Source organism: Acomys minous (genome assembly GCF_964271855.1).
Source record: "Acomys minous genome assembly, chromosome: 3".
NCBI classification, from domain to species: Eukaryota; Metazoa; Chordata; class Mammalia; order Rodentia; family Muridae; genus Acomys; species Acomys minous.
The window spans coordinates 17726065-17753020 of NC_140485.1; the positions used below are offsets into that span (position 1 = coordinate 17726065).

Below are 26956 nucleotides of genomic sequence, written 5' to 3' on the forward strand. Positions count from 1 at the left end.
AGCAGGGCTCCCGAGAGCGGTGGGAAAAGAGGGAAAGGGGGAGGGGAAGGGCGGAGAAAGGAGATTGCTCACAGGTGTGGCCTGATTTGAGGAAAGAGGAAGTTGGGTAGAGGGTCTGTGATATAGTCTCTGAGTCTTTATTTCCCTTTTCCTAGGAGGTTTATGGTTTGCCCAAGCAGGAGGAATGGGCTGGTAGGCATTTTCCATGATGAATTAAGCCACGAACTGTTGATGGTTTATGTGAAAGATCTGGGAGGGGAGGAGGAGGAGGAGGAGGAGGAGGGAATCCCTCAGAGGAAAATGGGGGCGTAAGTTAAGGGGGGCCTGAAGTGCAGTGCCCACACACACTACTAAGAAGCCTCAGCCGTTGTGGTTATGAGAAGTGCTGCAGGCTTCCACTGATCTGCTACAGCTTAGGCCTTGCTACAAGAAGGGCTCAGTGCCCCCACATCCTGAGTCAGTTTGTCTGTGTGTAGAATATTAGCTGGAGGCCGAGAGTAATGGGTAGAAGTAATTAAGTAAAGGATGCACTGATTTTTGAATATATTTCCTTCCACTGCACAGGCACTGGATCTGCAGCAGGTGGACCATATAATAGGATAATAGATAAACCCCATCTTGGTGGAATCTTGGGGCCGGGTTCTATAACAGAAGCCAAGTTCCATTCTTGCTCACAGACACTAGACAGCTGAAAAGATATAATAAACCTTACAGCTCAGCCTGGCAAAGGACCGCCGCGCCTGCGCATTACAGACAATGAAGCCGTGCGCCCTCAGGGAGGAGGCGGGACTTGCCCGGGCATCCGGGTCCCACACCCCGCCCCCGCGGCATGAATGAGAGGCGCGGTGCCCGCCCCTCCCCCGCCGGGCCCGCCCCTTGCCGGGGCCGCAGCTAGCAGTCGCTACCGCCAGCTCAGCGGCTCGGACTCACGGACGCGGCTCGTTAGCAGTTCGCCGCACGAAAGCTACCACCGGGCGCCGCCGCCCGCACCCCCGCTGCCCGCCGTCCGGGTGAGTGAGTGAGGGGCGGGCTGGGCCTGCGGGCCGCTCGGCTGAGGCTGAAGCGCAGGCTCCGCAGGTTCGCCTCTGGGATGCTGAGGGCAGCGCGCCGGCCTCGCACTGGCTCGGAGACCCGGGGGGCCGCGGGGCAGTCCCCACACACCCGCACAAAGGGCGGCGCGGGCTGTCACCCGGAGGTCACCTCGGGCTGGGCCCGGGCGGGGGAGGCGGGATGGGCGGAGGATGGAGGAGCCGCTGCCTCCGCGTCTGTGTCGGGGACGGGCGCGCGTCTCGGGGGCGCGGTGTGGCAGTGGTTTTCTGGTCCCGAGCCACTCCTTCCTTTGTGGTGCTTGTCTCGTGCCTGGTTGTCACACTATGCAAGGCACACCGAGACCTCCCTTGTTGGCTTACTTATTAATGAAAGTCATATGGCGGCCTCATCGTCTGTGGATGGGGGGCGTGCGTGCACCCGCAGGCCAGAGAATTAATGACCCTGCTTTGTTTCCGGAGACCCAAGGGGCGTGTGTCCTGCGAAATGAGGCGGTCTGAGATCGTCTAAAAGGGCATAAGGAAAAGAAGTGTAAAGATAACTTCATCTTTGCCGGTTCCTCCCTGGTGTTATTTCCAGATAACAGGTTTTTCGGTGTTTCTCGTTGTAAAGCCAGTGGGGTCTGTTCATTGAAAGTGTGAGTCTGCATTCTTATGTCTCTGTATATTTAGAACACGTTGCTTTTAGGGTTAATGGTGATATATTCAACACCCAGGCCATCGCTTTCTAGGCTTGCTTCACTGATAATAGGTCTTTGTACTTGTGTATATATACATATAGGAATACTCCCAATATATCTAGGGCACTGCTTTCCCCACTCTTGAGTACAGGAAGATTGTGTTTCTTGCCTTTCTGCTTTAATAAGAGGTGGTCTAGCAGGTTCTTTCCACCTTCTAGTCTGTCCGGTACTCGGCGCCCGCTCCCCGCCCCCCCCCCCCCCCCTTAATGCTTTGGCAAAGGATTTTATTGCACATTACTCTGGCGTGCACCCGGGCTTTGATCTCAATTTTCGTCTGTTTGGTTATGCAGCCCAGCTAAACAGATAGATCATCTTACGTGACTACCAGAAAACAACACCTTTCCCCCTCCATTGTTTGTCTATATTGCCACCACCTCCGCCCCAAAAGAGGACAGGAAACGCTGCTGGTTTCCATAGGCTTTGACCTGATAGGACGGACTGCCTGTTCACCTGGCCAGTTAAATAGACGTGATTAAGAGAGTTCCAGTCAGGTGCGACTGCAAATGCCTTAATCGCGTTGCTTGGGAGGAAGAAGCAGTAGGATCTCCGTGATTTCAAGGCCAGTCTGATCTACACAGGAATTTCCAGGCCAGAACTACGTAATGAGACCTTGTCGGAATAAACAACAAACAAGCTTTTCCTTGTTATTTTGTTTTAAGTAAGATTACTTGAATTTTAGAAGATAGTTATTACTCTACTTGACTAATGGTCTTTTGTTGTTGTTGTTGTTGTTTAACCCTTCTAATTTTGTAGAGTGAAAAAGCACATTTCTGAAATATTTTTGTTATGATCTTTTAATTCAAAATAGTAGTGGTTTATATATGAATAATTGAGTGGGTTCAGTTTTCTTTAAGATTCTCTTCAAGATTACTTATTTTTGAGTCACATATATTTTCATTCCTAGTAAAATTTCAGTATAAAATGACACATAAACCTCCACAACATCTGTTTATATATAGAATTCCTGCTTAAAACAGTTGCTTTTAATTTGAAGGAAATTTTCCACTGGTTGGATGACAATACATTATTCTTAATAAAATTCTTGCCTTATGCATTTTTCTTGAGCTGTGGGTCACAACCCAATATGGAGTTGCATAACTGAATGTGGGAGTCACAAAAATTAGCGATCGAAAGTTTCAGTGATCAAAAATTAATTCAAGTGTCTGGCGCTGTAGTTTAATTGATGGAGCACTTGCTTAGCATGCAGAACACCCTGGGTTTGGTCCCTTGGATGGAATTAACTCAACTTGGTGGCCCACACCTGTAATCCCTTTGGGAGCTTGGAGGCTAGAGGTTCCCATTGACTATGTAGGAGTTGGAGGCTAGCCTGGGGTACAAGAAACCCTGCTAAAATAATAACAATACTTCACAATCAAACACATAATCCATCTGAGATGTTCTGGCCTCACTCACTGGTGTGTCTGTCAATGCAGGGCTTCAGTGCAGCCCTTCTGAATATACTTGGCACCTCTCATTGCTGTCACACTACCCTACAACAGTGCTTGCTGCCTGGAATGCTCTGCTCAGATTCTAGGCTATCCTCTGTTAGAATTACAGGGGTTTGGGTTTGGGTTTGGGTTCCCTGAACAAAGAAAGTTTTACGATCTTATAGAAACATAAAGGCTTAAAGATGGGTGTGTAGTGGACACCTTTAATCCCAGCACTTGGGAGGCAGAAGCAGATGGGTCCCAGAGTTCCAGGACAGCCAGTACTAGGTAATAGAAAGACCCTGTCTCAAACAAATAGAAAACATAATGGTTTAAAAAAGGAAAAACAGGCTTAATATCTTCCCAGTGTCATTCCTTCCGGCATGTAAGTATAAAATTATTATATCTGGGGCTGAAGGGATTGCTCAGTGCTTATGAATTGCTTAGTGCTCTTCCAGAGGACCCACGCTGGGTTCCTAGCACCCACATCGGTAGCTCATAGTCACCTGTAACTCCAGTCCCAGGGCATCCGGTACCCTCTTCTGGATAGCTGCTCTGATGAGTAAGTTTACATACCCACAGAGGGGTGGTGGCACACACCTTTAATTCCAGTACTTAGAAGGCAGGCAGATCTCTGAGTTCAGGACAGCCAAGGTTATACAGAGAAAGAAACCCAGGGGCAAAGGGGGGTCAGGGAGGGCAGGAGGAAAGAAAAACCAAGCCCAACTAAAACAACAACAAAAACGTTAAAGAAAGAGAAAAAAATGGATTGTATTGTGTTTAAAGAAATGTTTATCTTTTTGAGACAGAGTCTCTCTGCATAGAGCTGGAACTCACTATGTAGACCAAGATAGCCCCATAGAGATCTAGCTGCCTGCCTTTACCTCCCAAGTGGGAGCTAGGCATGGTGGTGAATCCCTTTAATTCCAGCACTGGGAGGCAGAGGCAGGCGGATCGCTGTGAGTTCAAGGCTATTCTGGTCTACAAAGCAAGTCCAGGACAGCCAAGATAACATAGAGAAACCTCGTCTCAAAAAACAAACAAACACCAAAAAGAAATCAAAACAAACACCTCCCAAGTGGAAGGATTAAACACATCTACAATCACACCTGGCTTGAAACAACAATTTCTTTTAAAAAATCAAATATTGTTGAGTGTGGTGGCACACGCCTTTGATCCCAGCACTGGGAGCAGAGACAGGCAGATGGCTGTGAGTTAGAGGCCAGCCTGGTCTACAAAGTGAGTCCAAGACAGTTAAGGCTACACAGAGAAACCCTGCCTCGGGGGGAAAAAAATCTCAGCCAGGATTACATAGTGAGACCCTATCTCAAAACAGAAGCTATTTGAGTTGCTAACTGATTTTTTAAAATCAGTATTTGAATTTTGTCTTGGGATTAGATTTCCAACAACTTCAGACATGGCTCTATATTAGTTATTTTTCTCATTGCTGTGACAAAATACCTGATACAAAATGACCTAAGGAGAAGTCTGTTGCCAGGCAAAGTCTGTTGCTGGGTGTAGTGGCACATGCCTGTAACCCTAGCTGAGGCAGGCAGATGGCTGTGAGTTTGAAGCCAGCCTGGTCTACAAGGTAAGTCCAGGACAGCCAAGGCTACACAGCGAAACCCTGTCTCAAAAACAAAACAAAACAAAAAAATAAAGAAAAGGAAATTCTGATTTGACCGACTACTTGAGGGCATCATGGTAGGGAAGTCCACGGCAGGAGTGAGTGAGTGAGTGAGTGTGTGTGTGTGTGTGTGTGTGTGTGAGGCACGCAGCAACCCTGACACACGCTGATGCTCAGGTTACTTCCAGCCATTCACACTCAGGGTGGGTCTTTTCTCTTTTTAATTTTTTTTTTTCTTTTTCAAACTTAACATTCTCCTGTGATAGGTATTTTGGGTGTTTTCCTTGCAAGTTTGTCTGTGTTCCGTCGTGCTTGCCTAGTGCCAGAGCATCCAATTCTCTGGAATTGGAGTAACTGACAGTTCTGAGTGGCCGTGTAGTTGCTGGGAATTGAATCCTAGTCCCCTTGAAGAGCAGCCAGTGCTTTTAACTGCTGGGCTATTTTTCAGCCATCTTTCCTCTTCAGTCAAGCCATTGGGGGCAGAGGACACCTTTATAGACACACCCAGAGTGTGCTGTCATGATGAGTCTAAGTCCCATCAAGTCGTTAAAAGTCAACATGACTGGTCTGGAACATACTTCTTGCAGTTTGTACTGTGTGGGATTTTCGTCGTTGTTGTTTGTTTGTTTGTTTGTTTTTTCTAGACAGAGTTTCTCTGTGTAGCCTTGGCTGTCCTGAACTAACTTTGTAGACCAGGCTGTCCTCGAACTCACAGAGATCCATCTGCCTCTGCTCTCCGAGTGCTGGGATTAAAGGTGTGTGCCACCATGCCCGACTGTACTGCATATTTGTAAAAAGCAGCATTTTGGCACTGACATTGTAAAGTCTAAAGATCGGTCACCTCTGAAAATGGTGATGCTCTATTCAGTATCATATTCAGCCACAATTTAATTCTCTCTATAAAAACAAGCAAGCATATCCATATCAATATGTTAATTAATTTTTGTTTTTTCCAGACAGGGTTTCTCATCATAGTCTTGCTGTCCTGGAACTCTCTGTAGACCAAGCTGGCCTCAAATTTAAGAGATCCACCTGCCTTTGCCCCTCCCCGCACCCCCAGTGCTGGGATTAAAGGTGTGCACACCACACCCTGCTGAACTTTAATTCTTTGTTTGTTTGTTTTTTCTTTGTCTGCTTTTTGACAGGTTTTCTCAGTGTAACTAGCTGCCTCCTGGCTGAAGTTTAGCTTTTTTAAGAGTGACTCAGCTATTTATTAATTTATTTATTCACTTAGTCACTTGTCTGTCTGTCTGTCTGTCTGTCTGTCTGTCTGTCTGTGTCTATCATTCTCTAAGGCTGTAAAGAGTTAGACGACCTCAGACAGAAGCCTTTCCCTATATCAGAGACCACCCTCCTCCTGTTTTCTCTGTCTCCTATCCCTTCACTACTCACAGTTCCTGTATTTGTGCCCTCTCTCTTGCATCATTAACTTGACACAGGTCTTTCCATGTCAGCACACAGGCATGTTCTCACTTTCATCCTTAAAAATAATGCCAAATTTAATAAACGTTGTCTGCCTCCCACCAATCCCTTCTGCTTAACTGATAGTTAAGATGTGTCAGGTGAAAAGCACCCCCCTTTGCCTGTCTTGTGTAGTTCTCACCACTCCTACAGCTGCTGTTGACTTTCCTTCCTGACTCTAGTTCCACTAGAATGCCAGGGACAAGAACCTTATCTGTTCCGAAATGCAAGAGCCTACTTGCATCTATGAGCGAAAGGCACAACTGACATTTTCAGCCTAGCCAGTAGCTCTTTCCTTTAATATTTCTAACAATATATATATATATATATATATATCTACACTTAAAAAATTAAAGTTAAGACTATTGTGGGGGTACACGCCTTTAATCCAGTACTTAGAGGTAGAAACAGTCTGATCTCCGAGTTCCAGGACAGCCAAGGCTACACAGAGTGACCCTGCTCAGAAAAATGGAGGGAAAGAAAAAAAAAGTTAAAAAATTATAATTGTATTTTTTTCCCCTACAACACAACACTGCATCTCTCTTGTGTATTAATACTAGCTTTTTTTGTTTTTGTTTTTGGCTTTGTTTTTTGAGACCGGGTCTCTCTGTTTAGATTTGGCTGTCCTGGACTTGAATTGTAGACCAGGATGGCCTCAGACTCAGAGACCTGCCTGCCTCTGCCTCCTAAGTGCTGGGACTGAAGGCGCTTCCACCACGCCCAGCCCAACACTAACGTCCTTAAACCTGGATTCTGGCATCAGACTGGTTAGAATCGAATTCTGTCTCTTTCACCTTTTCACATGTGACATGTTTCTGGGTTTAGTTTAGTTTAGTTTTTTGAGACAGGGTCTTACTTTGTAGCTTCAGACTTGAGATACCTCCTGCCTCATCCCCTAGTGCCAGGATAACCAGTGTGTGCCACCACACCCAGCTTTGGGAAATGTGTTAACCTTTCAGTTTCTTCATTGTATGATGAAAATAACAAGAGTACACACTCCATTTATTTGCCCTGTGGGTCAAATGAAAAATGTTTATCTTGATACTTGGAATGGACTGGACGTGAGTGAACTTAATGAAAAATTGTTATAACCTTCTTCAATTAATACATCATTGTAACAATATTTTTAATACTTAAAAACATTACATTTATTTTGTGTGGGTGGTATATCTGTGCCATGTTGTCAAAGGACAACATACGGTATTCCATTCTCTATTTTGAAGGTCCACGGGATTGAACTCGGGTCATCAGACTTGAGAGCAAGCATCTTTACCTTCTGAACCATCTCTTTAATGTTTTTGTTTAGGATATTTATATTCCTCTAAGATATATTGGTTGTAAATATGAATGGCCTATTTAGTTTTTCTTTCTCTTCTCTTCCCCCTAACCTCCCAATTTCTTCCTGTCTGTTCCCCAGATTACATCATGTGATAGGTTAATAAAATGATCTACAGTTAACAAAGAGTAGCTTATATATAGCACTTTTAGCAGTTTGGTCAATTGATAAATTGCTTTGATCATTTGATAAAATAATTTAGTTGTGGAGGCTGGAGAGATAGCTCAGTGGCTAAGAGCACTGGCTACTCTTCCTCTTCCAGAGGACCCAGGTTCAATTCCCAGCACCCACGTGGCAGCTCACAACTGTCTGTAACTCCAGTTCTGGGAGACCTGGCACCTTCACATAGATACACTTGCAGGCAAAACACCAATGCCCATAAAAATAAATAAATCTTTTTTTGTTTTTGTGTTTTGGATTTTCGAGACAGGGTTTCTCTGTGTATCCTTGGCTATCCTGGACTCACTTTGTAGATCAGGCTGGCCTTGAACTCACAGAGATCCACCTGCCTCTGCCTCCCAAGTGCTGGGATTAAAGGCGAATAAATCTTTTTTTAAAAAGTTTAATTTTGAGCCAGGTAATGTTTATTTCACTTGCCAAAGATTCCTTCTTCATGTTACTCCACATTGTTATTTAATAATTTATAATTCTTTTTGAAAGTTTCGTTTTGAAAGTTGTATAGCCCTGGCTAGCCTCATCTCCCTATGTCAACCAGGCTGGTCTCCAGCTTGAAAGATCATTATACCACTATTACCTGTGTGCTAAGATTATAGTCATGTGCTAAAACTTTCAAATGCCCAGTGTGTCATCAAACAGATTGCTTTGTTTATTTATTTAGTTAGTTAAATGTTTAGTTAGTTTAGTTATTTGAGACAGTATTTAATGTAGCCCAGGCAAGCCTTGAACTTAAGTCAGAAGATGACCTTGAACTCCTGATCTTCAGGGCTCTGCCTCAAGTGCTAGGATTATAAATAAATGCCATCATACCTGGCAAACAGTTTTCTTTTTATTTTTTCTCAAGTAACTATAAAATGTTCTCTTCACCTGCTAGCAAGCTAGGCAGAATGATAGATGTAGTAGCTCAACATACTTTGAGAACCGCATGAAGCTGTAGATGCCCCACCAGAAAGGGCGAGGACTAACTAGACTTAAAGAACTTATTTTTAAACAGGGACTTGGTGGCACACGCCTTTAATCCCAGCACCCAGGAGGCAAAGGCAGGCAGATCTCTTTGAGTTCAAGGCCAGCCTTCTCTACAGAGTGAGTCCAGAACAGCCAAGCTACACAGAGAAATCCTGTCTCTCGGAAAAAAAAAAATTATTTCTATGTGTCAAGTGGTTTTGTTTTTTAGTTTATTTTCTCATTATCTGTCTTTTTTAATTTTGCAAGTTTACATAACAAACATGGGCCTTTTCAAGCTAAAACTGAGGGTGATTTTTAGCTTTAGAGATTTGTTTCTTGAATTAATTTGGTAGCTACTCTACTTCTTTCTTATCATAGACGCATAATGGAAACTCTTATAATCTGAGCATCTTAGCCCTCATAATGCAGGGCTGTGTAAACTGCGGGTTTTAAAGGAATGCCAGATGGCTGAAAAGGAATTGTGAGCACTCCAGCTAGTGCTGTCCTTTGAGAGCCAGCTGGATAAACCTTCTCTGCTCTGGAGGTAAGAACTAGACACTTTGTTCCATGACAGCTGGCCCATGAATAGCTGGCCAGTGGCCTTATTTTGGCTTGGCCACTCTTGGGAAGCCAGCCTGGGCCTTCCATCTACCCTAAGGATAATCACACCAAAAGGTAGTTGTGCCAGACCTCGCTCTGTGGTGTCTGCTTCACGGAGTAAAGCAAGCCTCCCATGTCAAGGAAAAGAAGCCACTTGGTATTGCAAGTGAACCCTGTGTTATGAGATTGCTTTGGGAAAGCGTAATGCAACCTGCCTTTTTATGGATTTAACGCTAAGGATAGAAGAATTGCTTGTCAATAAAAGTGAATGCTTTTACATTGGGACTTCTTCCAGTTTACCTGTTTTCATTTATTAACATCTCTAAAGTGAAGCTTGCTTGTTATTTTCATCATCATCTTCTAAAATTTATGTCATTTGGATTAGTTTTTTTTTTTAACCTCGTTAAGTTTACTTCTTCATACATAGGCTTCAATAGAAGGCTAATCATATATGTTATCTTAAATTTGTCTTTTCATTTACTAATGTTGTCCTAATAGACAGGTGCTTGTACCAGGTATTTTCTTATATCCTTTAGCAAATTTAATATTAGTTTAATTGAGGGCAAAAGAAGTATTAAGTGTGGTGCTGCCAGTATGAGCACATATCTTACCTGATGATGGATGTCTTTTGGATTCTTAGCATTAATAGCCTCATTTAGACTTTATATTCTTTAATGATTGTCTAGTTTTAAAAGAATTGGTCCAAAGTAAACAATGGAAAGGAAGAAGGGGTTGACACTTCAAGCCATCAAGTTCTGGGATTTCAGAGGTGTGGGGTGTGGTGGGGACATCGTCAAAAGCAGGTTTTGTCATGTGGAGGTTTATGGGATGTTGCTGAGCAAACTGCCTTTTATTTAAAACAAACAAACCCGTGTTTCTTACAATAGCATGTTGTCTTAATTTTTTTTTCAATTTGAAGATTGAATGGTTCTGTATTTCCTGTTTGTTAAGTTCATCTAAACAAACCAAAAAAAATTATGAACCACCTACATTTGTTTTTATTCTCTCCCAAACCTGAGTGTATGAAATTATACCTTGTGCTTTATACTTCAAATAAGATCTAGTCTTTGCAACTTAGATTGTTACATGGCTGTAATTAAAGTTTCTTCAGTCTTTCGGTTTTCCCATTTTGTCTCTGAAAACAATTCAAAAGTAATATTATCTCTCTATATTTATTTATTGAGACAGGGTCTCACTATGTAGCTCTGGATGTCCTAGAACACTCTTTGTAGATGTAGACTCAGTTCTTGACTCCCAAGTGCTAGGATTACAGGTGTACAACACCACATCTGGCCCAGAAGGAAAATTTTAAGATCTTTTTCTTTAAATCACAAAGGATTATCAGTATCTACAGATAACTTTATGCAAAATCTTTTACCTGGATTAGGCTGCACTGAAAACATTGTATATCTGTAGTAGTGGTACAGGTGTTACTTGTTTCCTCCTTACAACTATGCTGAAATTATTTATTGTTCATGGATGATAAAATTAAAGATCAAAAAAATAACCTCTTTAGGTTGACCAGTCAGGGGCCAGGACACAGACATCTCTGTAGCCCATCTCCTGTCAGAGTTTATGCAGACAGCTCCCAGGAGAGTAGTCAGGGGCAGTGCTGAGGATGAAGGGAGTTCAGAGTCCTTTGCAAAGAGCAGCTGAATAAATCCTGCAGCAGCTAAAGGACTGAAAAGAATTTCAGTTGAAATGGGACAAAGAAGATGTGCCCTCTCGCCTGGAGTCACCATAACAAATGGCTACAAAGTTAATGCTTATGGCAATGGAAATTTCCTCTCTCCCAGTTCTGAAGTCCAGGAGGAGGAAATCAAGGTGACAAGGCTGCTGAGCTCCCCAGTGACTCCAGGAAGAATCCTTCCTAACTTTTTATTCTTCCCAAAAAACGGTTGTTAGTAGATGTATAATCTACACGGTCTAACAGATTGATCTCTAAATCATTACCTTTGTTTGTTTGTTTGTTTTGTTTTCTTGAGACAGAATTGTTGTGTCGCCCAGCAGGTCTGGAATTGCTGTGTAGACAGGGGCACTGATTATCCTCCTTCCCAGTTTCGGGGATTAAACTCTTCAGGTCCTTAACTACACCTGCAAATACCCTTTGTTTTAAGGTCACACTTAGGTCAGATTTCCCCCCACCATTTAGCCATTCATTCTATGAGAAAATAAGAACTTCCTTGATTCCTTGATGACAGTTTTTAGTTTCAATACTGTGTAACACAGAACCTCCAATTAGACAGGTATCCAGGAGAGCAATACAAGATGGGAAAGTGTAGAAGGACAGAAGGCTGAACCTCATGGGAAGGACTAGGCAGTCAGACAGATTTTATACAGGGAGAGATGTTTCAGTCGGAACATAAGAGGCGGACAGATTTTTATCAGTGATTGGGGATCTTGGTTGTGCATACAGTAGAAGCAATCAAAACAAAGATAGGGGAGGGGACATCTTTAGGGATGCCCAGCGGGTGCATCTGCCTGTGGTGCAGTGTCAGAGCGACAGTGGAGAATAAGGCTCAAGTCTGGGCCAATGCGTGAAACATCCCGAGTGCTGTGTGCAGGAATTGGCTCGTGGTTAGAGTTGTTCCTTGTGAGAACACGTTAACAGGTTTCTAACAGGTCTTCAGCGCTATTATAAAACCCTTGGGGAGAGTATGTAGGGCTTTTTTTTGGGGGGGGGTGTTGTTGTTTGTTTTGTTTTGCATTTTGTTTTGCTTTTAAAATATTTTATGTGCAGGTTTGTAGCACATGCATGCAGGAGCCTGCAGAGCTCCAAAGGTCATTGGATCTCCTGGATCTATACTGTTGTTAGCTGCCATGTGGGTGCTTGGAACACAGCCTGGGTCCTCTGCAAAAACATGTGTTCTAAGCCACTGAGCCATCATCTCTCTAGCCCCTTGTTTTATTTTTGAGACGTGGTCTTGTTATAGCTCAGACTGGCCTTGAGCATGCACTAGTCCTCTTGCCTCTGCCTACACAAGGGTTAGGATTCCAGGCATGTATTTCCAAACTCATTGTTTTTTGTTTATTTGTTTTGGGGGTTTTGTTTTGTTTTGTTTTGTTTGTTTGTTTTTTGAGAGAGAAGTTACCCTGTAGTCAATGTTTACCTGGCATTCACTCTGTAGCTCAGTCCTCAACTTGTGGCAACTTGGGTAAAGTTATTCTATTTACGTGAGTGGGTGTTTTTTTTACATGCACGCATACCTATGTACACTGCCTGTGTACAGTGCTCACAGAAGACAGAAGTTGTCATATTCCCTGGAACAGTTAGTTGTGAGCTGCTGGGATTCAAACCCAGGTCCTCTAAAAGAGCAGCCGTACTCTTAAGCAGTGCACTATCTCTCCAGCCCTGTAGAGTTTTTTCTATAAATTTTAGGAAGGAAATGGCTCTTTAAGAAGGGGAGGTGTTAAGTCAGTGCTGCGGGGCGGGAGGTATACAAGTGGTGGAACATTTGCCTAAACAACCCCCAGAACTACAAAGCCATTGTTTTGATTAGAAGCAGAATGTTTTGTGCTTTGAAGACATTTCTGGGAGGCTATTGAGTTTTCTTGCTGTTTTACTTTGAACCTCATGAGAAGAGAATTTACAGAGTGAGCTCCACAGAACCTTAGTCAGCACATGTGTGGAATATGCGGTAAATGTTGTGGGTTAACATACTATCTCAGAAGATGTGAAGATCAAATGTCAACAATGCAGCTGTGACTTCTACTTTGTGTGTTTCGGTTCTCTGTTCTGTTCACCACCATCCACTACAGCCCCAGCATTCTGTAGAGGTAGGGCAGCTCTGAGGAGTGGGCAGCTGCATCCATAAAGGGATGTATCGTATTTGGAGGCTTCTCCTCTTGTTCTCTCCCCCCACCCCCTTTTTTTTGGTGTAGTCTGTGTTACAGATTTTCAGTAAAAGAATGTATTCAAATATAAACAACATTGTGTTCTCTAGCTGTGTGGCTGCTTTATTCAAGGAGAAATAGATATTTCCCATAAAGCTTATCGTACTTCTATATATTAAAAAACCAGTAAAGTGGGTTTTACCCACAATTCCCTTTATTTTCTGCCTGGGATAACTATTACGTGATAGACTCAACTGTCTTACTTTGGTTTTGTTGGTGGTGGCTGTGGCGGTGGTTTTGCTGTTGTTTTTTGAGATAGGGTCTCACCATGCAACCAGATGGCCTGGAACTCACTACATATACCAGGCCCGCCTGGAACTCAACAGAACTGTGGTTTTCTCTGCCTCCTGAGTGCTGGGATTACTGGGCCATCACACCCAGCTCAACTGTGTTGCTCCTCAAACTTCTTGGGAAGAGCTATAAACATACTCAGAGGTAGTCTGAGTGCTCTCACACACCACCTCAGCAGTGCAGCAGTGGTTCTCTCTTTTTTTTTCTATTTTTTACATAAACATTTGCATTAATACACAAATATACAATAAATTACCTGTAGCAAGAGGAACCATGACACAGTCAGGAATTATATAAATGTTACATTCTTAGTGTTTTGGTTATTTGTATTTGACAGCCTTGAAGAAAACATCTCTCCTATCTTGGTGATCTAAAATTCTGGATGTAAATCAATCTTCATCACATCTTGTCATTATCAACTTAAAACATCTATCTAGACCTAAAAACATCTTAACTCCTAAGCAGCTAAGCTTCATTGTAGAACTAAGCTCCCTGGCCTTCAACTAGAGGCACAATGTATCTGTCCACTGCCTCACTGTGGTGTTGCAGCAGACCAGAGAGTGAGTCACAGTACAAGACATTTCATCTGGGCTGTAAAGATGGCTTTACTCTCCTCCTCCTCTTCTACTTTTTCTTCTTCCTCCTCCTTTTTTTTTTTTTGTTTTGTTTTGTTTTGTTTTTTCCGAGACAAGGTTTCTCTGTGTAGCCCTTGCTGTCCTGGACTCTCTCTGTAGACCAGGCTGGCCTCAAACTCAACAGAGATCCTCCTGCCTCTGCCTCTGCTGGGATTACAGGTGTGCGCAACCACCTGGCCAAAGATGACTTTTCTCACTCTGCCATCTCTTCTGCATTTGTTCGCAAGAATGCTATAAGATCTTTATCTCATCAAAAGGTTCCTTAAGGCAACCATAAAATATACTTATGAGAGGCTACCACTGAAACTTTATACTCTTGGATCCTTGGTAGAAACAAGTTTAATTAAAATAAAGGAAATTGAATTGTTTGAATTGAGGATTCAATCTTTTGTCTTAGTGGTGCTGCCTTTGTTGTTGAATATCATAATCAAGATGTTTAAAATTGATTCGTACTCTAATAGCTCTGCAACTAAATAAAGGTGGGAATATGTGAAAGCCTCTTTTGCTCAGCAATGGAAGGGAAGCATACTATGTTAGGATAAAAAGCCTGCATTCCAAAAGTTGATCTGATCCAGTCCCTCCTCAGATGCAACTGAATGTCTGTTCATTCCACTCATTCTTCGTGGGCTGATCCTTGGTAAATGTTACTAAGTTACCAAGAAATAATGAATCTGGGATCAAAACAAGATAAAGAAATAAACACCACAGATGACATTGGTTTTAAATTTATTTCCTCAGTCATATGAATATAGTGATACTTACGTATCCTTTTCTAAATGTACTTATTTCTTAAGCAATTTATTTTTAGAGAATTAAACCTTTGATCCAAAGCAAGTTGGACTATAAAAAGCTCTGCTTCTATCATATTTTTTACAAGTATAATACTGAAGACACTCACTTGTCCAATTCTTATGATTTCTCAGAAGTTTAGCAAAGTGATTTCAAATCCTTGAAGACTTGGTCTATTGGAGGCCTGCTAGCTTGAGTGTAATCTGATACAAAGATTCAGTTCGTAGTTTGTTTCTCCATTTTAATTTGGTTTAAATCTATTATCTACAAAGAGCTTAAGTAGTCAGATCTGTGAAGTACATATCTTCTATAAAGATAAAACACATAGGACGTGCTTTGCATTTTTAATGTTTTATAGTCTTCCTCTCCAAAAACTTGGGCTTTGTATACATGTGTCTTTAAAATACTGTCTCTTCATGAAATTGGGTATAGGTTAAAGAAAGAGAAGGTTGTACACTTAAAAAAAGTCTTAAAGCAAGCCGGGTGTGGTGGATGCATGCCTTTTAATCTCAGCCTTTAGTTGGAAAAACAAAAAACAAAACAAAACAAAATTCTGTCCCCTCCCCCCTCCCCAAACAGGGCTTCTTTGTGTAGCCTTGGCTGTCCTGGACTTGCTTTGTAAACCAGGTTGGCTTCTAACTCACAGATATCCACCTGCCTCTGCCTCCCGAGTGCTGGGATTAAAGGCGTGCGCCACTATCACCTTGCCAACACAAAATTCTTAAAGCAGAGGTTCTTCTTTGGCTAATATTTTTATTTATTTTACTTTATCCTTTATTTTTTGGTTTTTCAATATAGAGTTTCTCTGTATCCCTGGCTGTCCTGGAACTCAAACTCACAGAGATCCGCCTGCCTCTGCCTCCCCAGTCCGCACACCCCACTTTTATTTAATTGTTTTACTTTACCAGCTAGGCGGTGGCGTCAGATCTCTGAGTTCCAAGACAAAACAAAACAAAATGTCTTTTATGCTAAATAGTTCTTTGATTATTTCTTCTGATACTTCACTTCACATTCCTTTACTAAATTCCTGAATGCTGAGGAAAGCCTCACTCATTTTAACCAGCTCTGATTTACCTTATTTAACCTTTTTTATTTTCCCCTTCTCGAATCCTTGTTCTTAAAGTAGCCTTGCCTTCAAAGGAAAACTAAATAGGTTGGGGTTCTTAGTTTAGTATCCATCCTGGACAATCTCTACTCATATTGTTTTTGAAAGTCATTAAAAGTATGTGCTAGAGCCTCTGCTGTATGTTGTTAACTTAAGAAGGAGTAATGCTGTGCTGGGGTCTCCTAAAGCTGAAGCATGCCATGAGACAGGGATGCCTAAAAGGACTGCACAACAGGTCAAAATTCAGAGAACAGCTGAGAGTGGGCACCTGGCTTCAGATGCTAAGTCTGCAACAAAATTCCCAACCTACGGTTCAGGGAGCCCCAAGAGAGGGGCAGAAAGATTGTAAAGAACCAGAGGGTCCACGAGCTGCACAGTTGTGTCTCCTAGAAATGATAAAGAGTCTACACTCAAGTTACCGCAACAGTTTGGCTGCCTAAACAAGACCTGAACAGTGACAGCACCAGTAGTCATGCTAACATGGAAGGGGACAGCTGGGAAGGACCCCCTGTGGTTATCCAATGCCAAGTGGTCAGTCCTGACATTGTATACGTACAAAAAACTTAGCAAGGGACTCAGCAAATAGTGTGTGTGTGTGTGTGTGTGTGTGTGTGTGTGTGTGTAAGTTGTGCATGCCTGTAATCCTAGCACTCAGGAAGCTAGCCTGGTCTATAGAGTGAGTTTCAGGCCAGCCAGGGCTGCACGGAGAAACCCTGTCTTGAAAAACAGTAACAAAATTAAAGAAAAAGAGACCGTCAATTTGAGAGGTAGCAAGAGGGTGCATGGGAGAGGTTGTAGGGTGAAGGGGGAGAGAAATGACATAACTATGTTTTAACTTTTAAAATTGAAGAAAAGACCATAAACAAGAAGAGCAGGGGCGTGTTAGTAGTAGAGTACTTGTTTAGGACGTAGGAGTTCCTGTTGCACCCATATCACAGCAAACAAAACTGAGAACACAGTCAGCAGAACTGTTTCTAATCAGGTGAGCCGAGCATCACAGCTAATCATCATTGCTCATTGCAGCCTAAGTGATTTAGTGTAGAAAGGGAACTCTGTTGGCTGAGTTGGTTTAGAATGGCGGCTGTGCAAGTCACTGTGTCTAGGGGCTGAGCAGAGGGCTCACTGCATGGGTTCAGATAAGATAAACACTTCCCTTCTGTAGAGTCCTCCAGGAAATTGTGTCACCACTTCATTGCCTCATGTCCTTGCCTTGTTCTAGTGCAACCAGAGCGCACAAAGTGTAGACTCCACCATCCAAGCTTTGTCCTATTGTTGTTTCTGCGGCGAGGAGGCCTATTAAGCAGCAGGCCACAGTACTTACCTGTCACACTCTTTGGAGTCCAGAAAGCTGGTATGTTCTATAAGAAACAAATGTAATTTTTTTTTTTTAAAGATAAGTATGTCAGCTGGGCCAGTGAGATGGCTTAGCAAGTCTGTGACTTTGAAATTCAATCCCTAGACCCTACATAGTAAAGAGGCCTAAATGCTTCAAGTTGTCCTCTGACCTTGACATACACTCCACCACTGTACATGTACCCCCTCCAATACACAATAAATAAGTAGTTTTAAAGTTTTTAATGAATTAAAATATTCCTATTCGGGGCTGGAGAGATAGCTCAGAGGTAAAGAGCTTTTCCAGAAGTCCGGGCAACCACATGGTGGCTCACAACCATCTATAAAGTGATCTGATGCCCTCTTCTGGGCTGCAGGTGTACATGTAAGCAGAGCACTGTATACATAATAATAAATACATAAATCTAAAATAAAATAAAATAAAATATTCCTATTCCATCTAACACTTTACTATCTTTGGGATGTGTTTGTTTGTTTGTTTTTGTTTTTGTTTTTTGAGACAGGGTTTCTCTGTGTAGCATTGGCTGCCCTGGACTTCTTTGTAGACCAGGTTGGCCTCAAACTCATAGCAATCTGCCTGCCTCCCAAGTGCTGGAATTAAAGGCATGTATCACCATGCCTGGCCTATCTTTGGTTTTTGTTTGTTTGTTTGTTTGTTTTGGTTTTTCGAGACAGGGTTTCTCTTGTAGTCCTGGACTTTGTAGACCAGGCTGGCCTCGAACTCACAGAGATCCACCTGCCTCTGCCTCTCAAGTGCTGGGATTAAAGACATGCACCACCACACCTGGCCATTTTACTATCTTTATCCATGTAGTATTTATCATCTCTCATATGCCAAGTAGCATCTAGCCTGCATTTATAAGTGGCCAACTCCTTTATCTGATTCACTAAGTTACAGTTTGGTTCAGTATTTATTAGATTTGCAGTTGTCACTTTGTTTTTTTCTAACATTTTTCATATGATCTGACTGAAAAGTTTTTGTAAAACTTAAAACAGGAACTTCTGAGGCATTTTAGTACTTTCCATGAGCTAACTTCCTATAAATGCAGTGAAATCAAGCAGAGCTTGCATTTGACTTTTATTAGGCTAACTCCCAACTCTTTTCAAAATCAAACATATACTTTTTTTCCACAGTAAATTCCATTGGTATTTTTTGGGAAACAGTGATATAGAGATAGCATATGGCAGTTGATTCAAGTTCTGGCCTCACTTACTAACCATGGTCTTAGCCTCACATGGAAGTAATTACAACTAAATACTTGAAGTTACTGTGAATGTAACTTAATTCCCTTAACAAAGTACTGTCCTAATAATTATTGTTGCAATGCAAGGGCTAGAACATTGGAAGGTGTGAACACAGAACAGTTAGCTCATGCAGATGCACAGACAGCTTTGCCTGCCTAGCTGCTGAGATGTGCCTGGTCAGACATTGTCAGGTGATGTAAAAATATAGTTCCACCTTAACTTCATTTCACACTTAGCCATCTTTTTTTTGGGGGGGGGGGGAGTTTCTATATGTATCACTTCTGATAGTTGTTTTAAAGTCTGTTCCTCATTCATCTTTTGAATAGCTTTATTACATCTTCATAGTTTGTTTATTTAATATGATTCCATTCTAGGCTGGAAAGATGGCCTAGCCATTAAGAGCACATGTTGCTCTTGTAGAGGTCCTAGTTTCAGTTTCCAGTACCCACATAGGGGCTCACAACCATCTATAAGATCTGTTCCAAGGGATCTGATGCTCCTCTCTCACTTCTGCAGGCACCAGGCACACATGTGGTACACATACATACATGAAAGCAACACATTCATACATAAAATAAAATGTAAAATAAAAATTTAAAACAAAAGTTTTTACTGTCCCCACAGAGGACCCATATTGGGTACACAGCTCCTACATTAGGCAGCTCACAAATATAAATTCCATTTCTAGGGCCTTCAGCGCCTCCTTCTGGGCCCTGAGGGCACCTGCACACATCTGATAGACTCTTAGGTACACACATACAAATAGATAAATCTTTAAATGTACATTAATTGGAGTTTAGTTATTTTTCTTATCTTCGTCCTAAGAAGAAGCCTCGCTCCTCAAGCTATCTCTCTACTCCTTACTAGCTACAGTAAGCAGCTGCCAGTATTCTGTTTCTATTCTTGGTCCTTCATATAAACACAGTCGTACACTATGTGGCCACTTGGGACTGGTTTGTTTGACTTAACAATGATGTTTTCAAGGTTCATTTTGGTTATCTTTTTGAAATATTAAGGTTCTCAGAAGCATATTGACCTATAGGAGGGATAAATGGAGTGACTTTTGTTAATAAAGAAAACTGACTTGTGTGCTGTGACTCATTCTCAGTCACAAATGAAGAGACATGCTCTCTAAATAGTTCCTATAGGTATAAAATGAGGAGTGGCATTCTGTACAGAATGGAAACGATTGATTCTTTTGCATTCCCTCTGTGTGCATGGATACAGTTGTGATTGTTGGCATATTCTTTCATATACAGGATAATAATATGAGACTTTGGAGTTATTGTAATAAAATCTTTTGCACCACTGTCATTTTTATTTACTGTTTCCCTCTTAACTTTTTTCTGTTCGTTGTTCTGTATAACTCAGACATATAATTTCAAGGCTAGCATACTACATTTTTAGTTATTACATTTTGTTTTCAAGACAAAGTTTGCCTGTGTGGCCTGGCTGTCCTAGACTCACTTTGTAGACCAGACTGGCCTCAAACTCAGAGATCCACCTGCTTCTGCCTCCAAAGTGTTGAGATTACAGGCGTGTGCCACCATGCCCAGCTTAGTTATTAAGTTTAATGAGATGAAACTTAGATGTTTTATTTTGAACAAGCTGCTATTATATATTATAGGTTGAGTATCCTTAATCTGAAAATCTGAATACTCCATAAATTGAGACTTTTTGAGCACTAAACTTGATGACACAGTTTTCATATGACTGGTCACAGTCACAATATAGACACTGTATTCAAAATATAGAAACACATGGCTTTGCTTAGACTTGTGTCCTGTCCCCAATATTTCACACCACACAGCTACACAGAGAGGAGGTGGGGAGATTATTCCAGAATCTGAGGGGAAAAAAAATCCAGAGCCTTGATACAGTTCTGGTCCCAATCATTTCAGATAAATTATATTCAACCTGTGGCATAAATGAGGTTTTGGAGTCAGGATATATAGGTCAGCTAGGTGTGGTTGATTGATCATTAGTGCTGTGTTTCTGTGGAATTAATTAGCAAATGTATTGCTGCCCTTTTCAAACTACTTCAGCGGTCACAGATCACACTGCTGGTTGGTGGAAATGCGTAACTTTAATCCCAGCCCTGAGAGAGGAAGGGAGGGAGGGAGGGAGATCACATTGTAATGTTGAGTTTCCTGTGCTCTAATTAATTATACAATGTGGGGTCAGAAGACAGGGCCAGGAGTTTATATGATCTTAGCAAAAAGTGCATTTTTCTGAACTAGAATTAGGATCTGTTATCTGGTTTTTTGAATGTCTGTGAATATAAAATAATTTTAAAATAGCATTGACATAGATGATAAGTGTATGAGATCAGATCAGCCATCAATACAGAAAACCTCCTAAAACAAGTGTTAAGAAAAGATTAAAAAATTATTTCTTCATGAATGTAAAAATTGTCACAGGTTTAGTATGAAGAGTCATGGAGTCAGAGACCTCAAGTAAAAACCCCCATTCTTTCTTGCCATTCCACCTGTAAGTTGTGGGTAACTCCGTCCTCTTCCTATATCTGTCATGCTATGAACGGCACCCAGAACCTGTGCGTGCTGGGCAAGTGCTATACTAGTGAATTATGTTTCCAGCTTTTCTTGTGTAGATTGGTGACATGTTGCCCATGTTACTGAAAACAGTGTAAAGAAAGGGATGAGGCAGGAAGTAGAATACAGTTGTCAGTACTTCATTCAATAAGCACGATTTCTAGACACTTTGGTGTGCATCCATTGCCTGTGATGTGGGCAAGTGCAGCTGCAAGAGGAGTTGGGAAGTGTGACATCTGCCCATCCAAAAATCCTAATTACATGGAAGAAAGGAAGACAGACATGGCAGGAGAGGAAGGCAAACCACTATTCTCTGCACAATCTCTTTTGTTAAACTACTTTTAAGCGTTTTATTTATTTACATATAATGTGTGTGGGTGCATTGGGGTTTGCCTGTATATATCTGTGTGCGACATATGTGCCTGATGCCTGCAGAGGCCAGAATAAGGGTATTTGATCCCTTGGACTTGGAGTTAGAGATGCTTGTGAGCTGCATGTGGGTGCTAGGATTTCTGGAAGGGCAGCCAGTGCTCTTAACTGCTAAGCCATCTCTCCAGCCCCATACCACTATCTTGTTAATCATAAAAGAGAAAACCAAGGACATTATTCATTATTATCTCTTTCTCTAATCCCTGATGCTGATTTTCTAAATAGACAATTCTTTTAGAGAAAAAAATTTTCCCATCTTAATAGAATTCTTTCTTTCTTTCTTTCTTTCTTTCTTTCTTTCTTTTTTTCCTTCCTTCCTTCCTTCCTTCCTTCCTTCCTTCCTTCCTTCCCCGAGACAGGGTTTCTCTGTGTAGCCTTGACTGTCCTGGACTTGCTTTCTAGACCAGGCTGGCCTTCAATTCAAAGTGATCCACTTGCCTCTGCCTCCCAAGTGCTGAGATTAAAGACGTGTGCTACCACCACCTGGTGAAATATTTCTTAAGAATATGTCATTACCAGGGCTGGAGAGAGGGTCCAGTGGTTAACAGTAAGTAGTGCCTTTTTTTTTTTTAATTAAAAAAATTTTTTTTTGGGGGTTCTTTTGTGCACGCACACACTTGTAATTAAAAGTTAATAAAAGTAAACCTTAAAAGAAAAAGAATGTCTTTCTTAAATGTAGTGTCTAGCGCCTGTAGTCCCAGTACCCGAGAGACTAAGGAAGGAGAATAGCAAGTTTGTGACAGTTTGGCCTGTATCTGAGACTAGGCAGAGCTACATGGCAATTGTTCCTTTTGTTGTAATTAGGTTATTATAAAGGGATAATCTGAAAACACTTTATGAGCCAGTCTTTTTATAAAATAAGCTGTGTGAATTTTCCACAGAGGTCGGTAACTCCTAGGTTAAGAAGGGAATTGATCCAACCCAGAATCAGTGACCTTGCTGAGGACATTTACCTTTAAGGCTTCATCAGTTCTAATCTCGTAGTAGAAGGAACTAGAATTTTCTAATATATCCACCTGTAGAATCCAAATAATAGCGCTTCATGTGATGAAAATTTTAATACCAGTCATGGAAGTGTTTTTGTTTATAAAGAGAATAACATTTCCAGGATAGTGACATTCCAAGACTTGACTCTGTAAGAAGCTATTTAGAGAGAGATTGTTCATCATTCTGGAGTGATTATGATGATTATGACCTTTTCAGGATGATTTAAATACAAAAGCAGAACCAGACTCTCACATTTCATCCCTTGCCTGACCCCTCCCCCCCATACTCTGCCATAAACTGTCTTGAGCATACAGTTAGGCTGGGTTTGTGGCTCAGTACAGCTGTCCTCCTCCTGTGGGTAGCAAATGGAGGCTTCCCTGTGACAACCATCCTAGTAGAGCAGAGACACTGGAGCCTGGAGGGTGGCATGCCCTCTAGTGGCCCCTTGCTTGGATTCAGTACTGCCTGCCCTGAAGCTCATTCTTACCAACCCTCACCTGCTCATCAGTTTCTCAAGCACTGGTTACACTGTTTTAGTACCTTTTCTAGGAAGAGAGAACCCACCAGTGGGGCTGGGATCACAGATGAGTGGCAAAATGTATGCTTAGCATGTTCCAAACCCTGGGCCCCAAGAATAAGAGAGTCTGTGGAGTGTTACAGATGACCTCACCACCTCTCCTAAAGCACATACAACCATGGAATGTTATCTAAAGACTAAACTTTCTTTAGGGTTCAGAGTTTGAACTAGAATCACTTAGCTCAGCAACTTATTTTTTTAATTATTTATTTATTATTTATATAGTATTCTGCTTCCGTGTGTGCCTGTATGCCAGAAGAGGGCACCAGATCTCATTATAGATGGTTGTGAGCCTCCATGTGGTTGCTGGGAATTGAACTCAGGACCTTTGGCAAACAGACAATGGTCTTAACCTCTGAGCTACCTTTCCTGCCCTAGCCCAGCAATTTAAATGCTGCCAGTAAGAAAAGGGAGTCCATATGAAGAGAAAAATCTAATGCCTTTTAATAATCTTTGTGTACATATTTAGTTATTAATAAAATTAATTTACTTTGTCTAGAGACTGAGCAAAGTCAAGTCCTTTAATTTAAAAACAAATTACATCTTTCATGACTGCTCCATTAAACAAAGTTGTATTGATTTCTATCTGGTGACCTGTGATTTTTCCAGGAACTTATGACTAATCGTTGATTGTTTTGTCTTATTGACAGGTATCTTAAGTGCAATTGACCTGTTCAGGCTGTCACAGTCAGTTCTCTTTAGGTAGAGAAGGGCTCTGGGGACCTGTGATATAGCTTACATAGAAGCCATGTAAAGGTAGAAAGACAGAATTAGCTCTGCAAAGCTGTCCTCTGACCTTCACACGCACACTGCGACACACATCCACAAGCATAGCATCATTGCCTCCAGTATACACACAATAATTTTAAAAATTAAAGGGACTTTTTTCTGTCTTTAGAGCCACTTTGGCTCTTATTTTACATGTTCTTAGTTATTACATAAGCCCAATAATTCTCAAGACTAGTGTTAGTATTAGTTTTATGAAATACCATGGGATTTTCAGAATAAAATGAACCTTAATTTTAATGTAAAAGACATAGTTCTTTATCATATATGGAAGAGACTAAAGAACTCCAACTAGATACAAAATATAGCCCTGTGTTAGATCCTAAAATGGGAAAACAATAGTGGAAGAATCAATAAAGTTTGAATAAGTCTATCACATATTTACATTGAACCAGTCTTGCTTTCCTTATCTAATGTGAGATTTTATTTAATATTAGGGGTCGCTAAGTGAACTCTGTATAGCTTTTCTGTAAATATAAAATTATAAGAAAACGTGGTTTTTGTTTTTGTTTTCCTCAGAGTCAGGTCTCGAAATAGCTCTGTCATCTGTCCTGGAACTTATTATGTAGACCAGGCTAGCCTCCAGCTCACAGAGATCTATCTGCCTGACTCTTCTTCCTGAGTGCCAGAATTAAAGGTGTGTACCACACTCCTGGCCTTTGGAAAGTTTTAAGTCTACACCTCATTCAGAATGATTAGAGCTGTGCTGTGTGCCCTCCTGCGGCTATCTGAGCCCAGTGCGAAGGAGCTGCGGGGCGTCAGCCTGCTGGGCACCGCCTTCCTTGTGCATTCAGCACCGTCCACAAAGGCAGCAGGGTCTTGGGGAAAGCAAGCGGTTTGGGTCCAGGTGTAGGATTCAGTTTGGGAAGCCAGTTAGTTTACTGTTTGGAGTCTGGCTTTTCCCCCTCATCTACATATTGGAAAGTCTAATGTTCAACCTATGGTGATTATAAAGACTTAAAAGCTTACATATACAAATTCCAGCCATAATCTGTAAAACAGTATGCACAATGCTCACTCTGATTACTATCTTAATTGTCACTTGTGGATTACACGTTAGGCTGGCTCTCTCTGTGTAACCTCTTCTGTCTCATCTATCACTGGACCTTACATACTACAATACTGATTTGCATGGCAAGATGTGCTTACTGGCACAATAGTAGCTTAGTGGTTATGAGGGTAGCCAACAGCTTTCTGATTGATTATTATGAGGCCTGCTCCTCAGAAGGTATTCCATGCCTGCTACTGTAAACCTGGTCAAAAGTCCTTCCTTACCTTGTACGCTAGCTACTTTTTAATGTCAACTCGATACAGGCTAGAGTCTTTTAGGAAGAGAGAACCTCAATAGGGAAAATGCCCCCAGATTAGTCACCAGGTAAGCCCAGTGAAGCTTTTTCTTTCTTTCTTTCTTTCTTTCTTTCTTTTCTTTTTTTTTTTTTTTTTTGGTTTTTTCAAGACAGGGTTTCTCTGTGTAACAGCTCTAGCTGTTCTGGACCTTACTCTGTAGACCAGGCTGGCGTCGAACTCACAGAGATCTGCCTGCCTCTGCCTCCCAAGTGCAGGGATAACAGCGTGTGCCACCACGCCCAGCTTAGATGTTTTTAAATATGTAGATTTATATTAAACCAACAAAAAGTGCCTTTTGTACTGTTAATGTGGCAGTCTTACAAAAAAATTTTTAAATTACATTTGTTTAGTGCCCTGCCCTTGTGTAAGAATCAGGAGCTGATGACCCTTACTGTAGACTAAGATCCTGCTCTAGAGAGACAAGTACTGGTCCCATTGAATTTGAGAGATGTTAAAATGGTGACAGCCACAGGTAAATAGGGGCTAGGTTGTTGTTGACATGGTTGTTATTTTGATTGCCTTTGCCGGGAGAAAGACGTCCTGTTTTCTTGGGAACAAAATAGCCTTTTCTAAAATTAAGCAGATAATATACCTAGAGTCCATTGCAGATTGAGACAGGCCTACTTCTTTTCAGTGCCTTGTGTAACTGACTGAAGCTCAACTTGAGAGCATGTCCACTCCTTTATAGTTTGTGTTCTGTGCTGTCTGAACGTCATTATAGTGTGGTGGTGGTGGTTATTACTGTTTTTAACAATTTTAATTTATTCTTTCTATGCACTGGTGTTTTGTCTGCATGCATCTGTGTGACGGTGTCAGATGCCCTGGAACTAAGTTATAGGTAGTTGTGAGTTGCTTCGGAGAAGCAGCCAGCGATCCGAACTGCTGATCCATCTCTCCAGCCCCATTTTAAACAATTTTTAACAATTTAAGAATTCTGTACTTAGATGAGATGTGGTGACACATGTGTTTCATTCAAGCACTCAGGAGGCAGAGGGAGGCAGATCTCTGTGGGTTTGAGATTACCCTCATCTACATACCTGAGATCAGACCAGCCAGGCCTACATAGAGAGAACCTATTTCAAGATAGATGGATGGATGGATGGACGGATGGACGGACGGACGGACTTTTAAAGATTCTGCACTTAGAGCCATGATGCACTTGAGAAGCTGAGGTGAGAAGTTTGTAATTTTAAGGCCAGGGATTATATAGAGACATCCTGTCGGAGGAAAAAAGAAACTAATCAAACAAAAAAAAATTTCACCAAGCTAGCTGTAAAACTGTGAATTAAATAGAACCCAATAAAACCCAATAATTAACAGCTGATAGATTCTTTGTAATATTATAGTGTATGCACTGTGTGCCTGAGACATCAGAAAGTAGATGACAAGTTTGAATCCTTCATCGTTACCACAGTGACGTCTCATAAAGCTCTGATGAGATCCTTAAAAATTTTTTAATGGAGACATCATTATAAAAAGATGGGGCAGGTGGGTCTTTCTGAAAATGAGAAATAGAATAACTGAGACCTCAGCCGGGCTATGTGTGGTGGCACATGCCTTTAGTCCCAGCACTCAGGAGACAGAGGCTGTGTGTGGTGGCACATGCC

At 41.6% G+C, this 26956-nt stretch overlaps 1 protein-coding gene across 1 annotated transcript in view; it reads left to right on the forward strand.

Moving 5' to 3' along the window:
* Nucleotides 1-875: 875 nt before the first annotated feature.
* Nucleotides 876-26956, forward strand: part of RNF24 (ring finger protein 24) — a 46270-nt gene continuing 20189 nt past the window's right edge. The window contains exon 1 of the mRNA XM_084776893.1: nt 876-1010. The gene's annotated coding sequence lies outside the window, so the exon portion shown is untranslated. The remainder of the gene's footprint in view (nt 1011-26956) is intronic.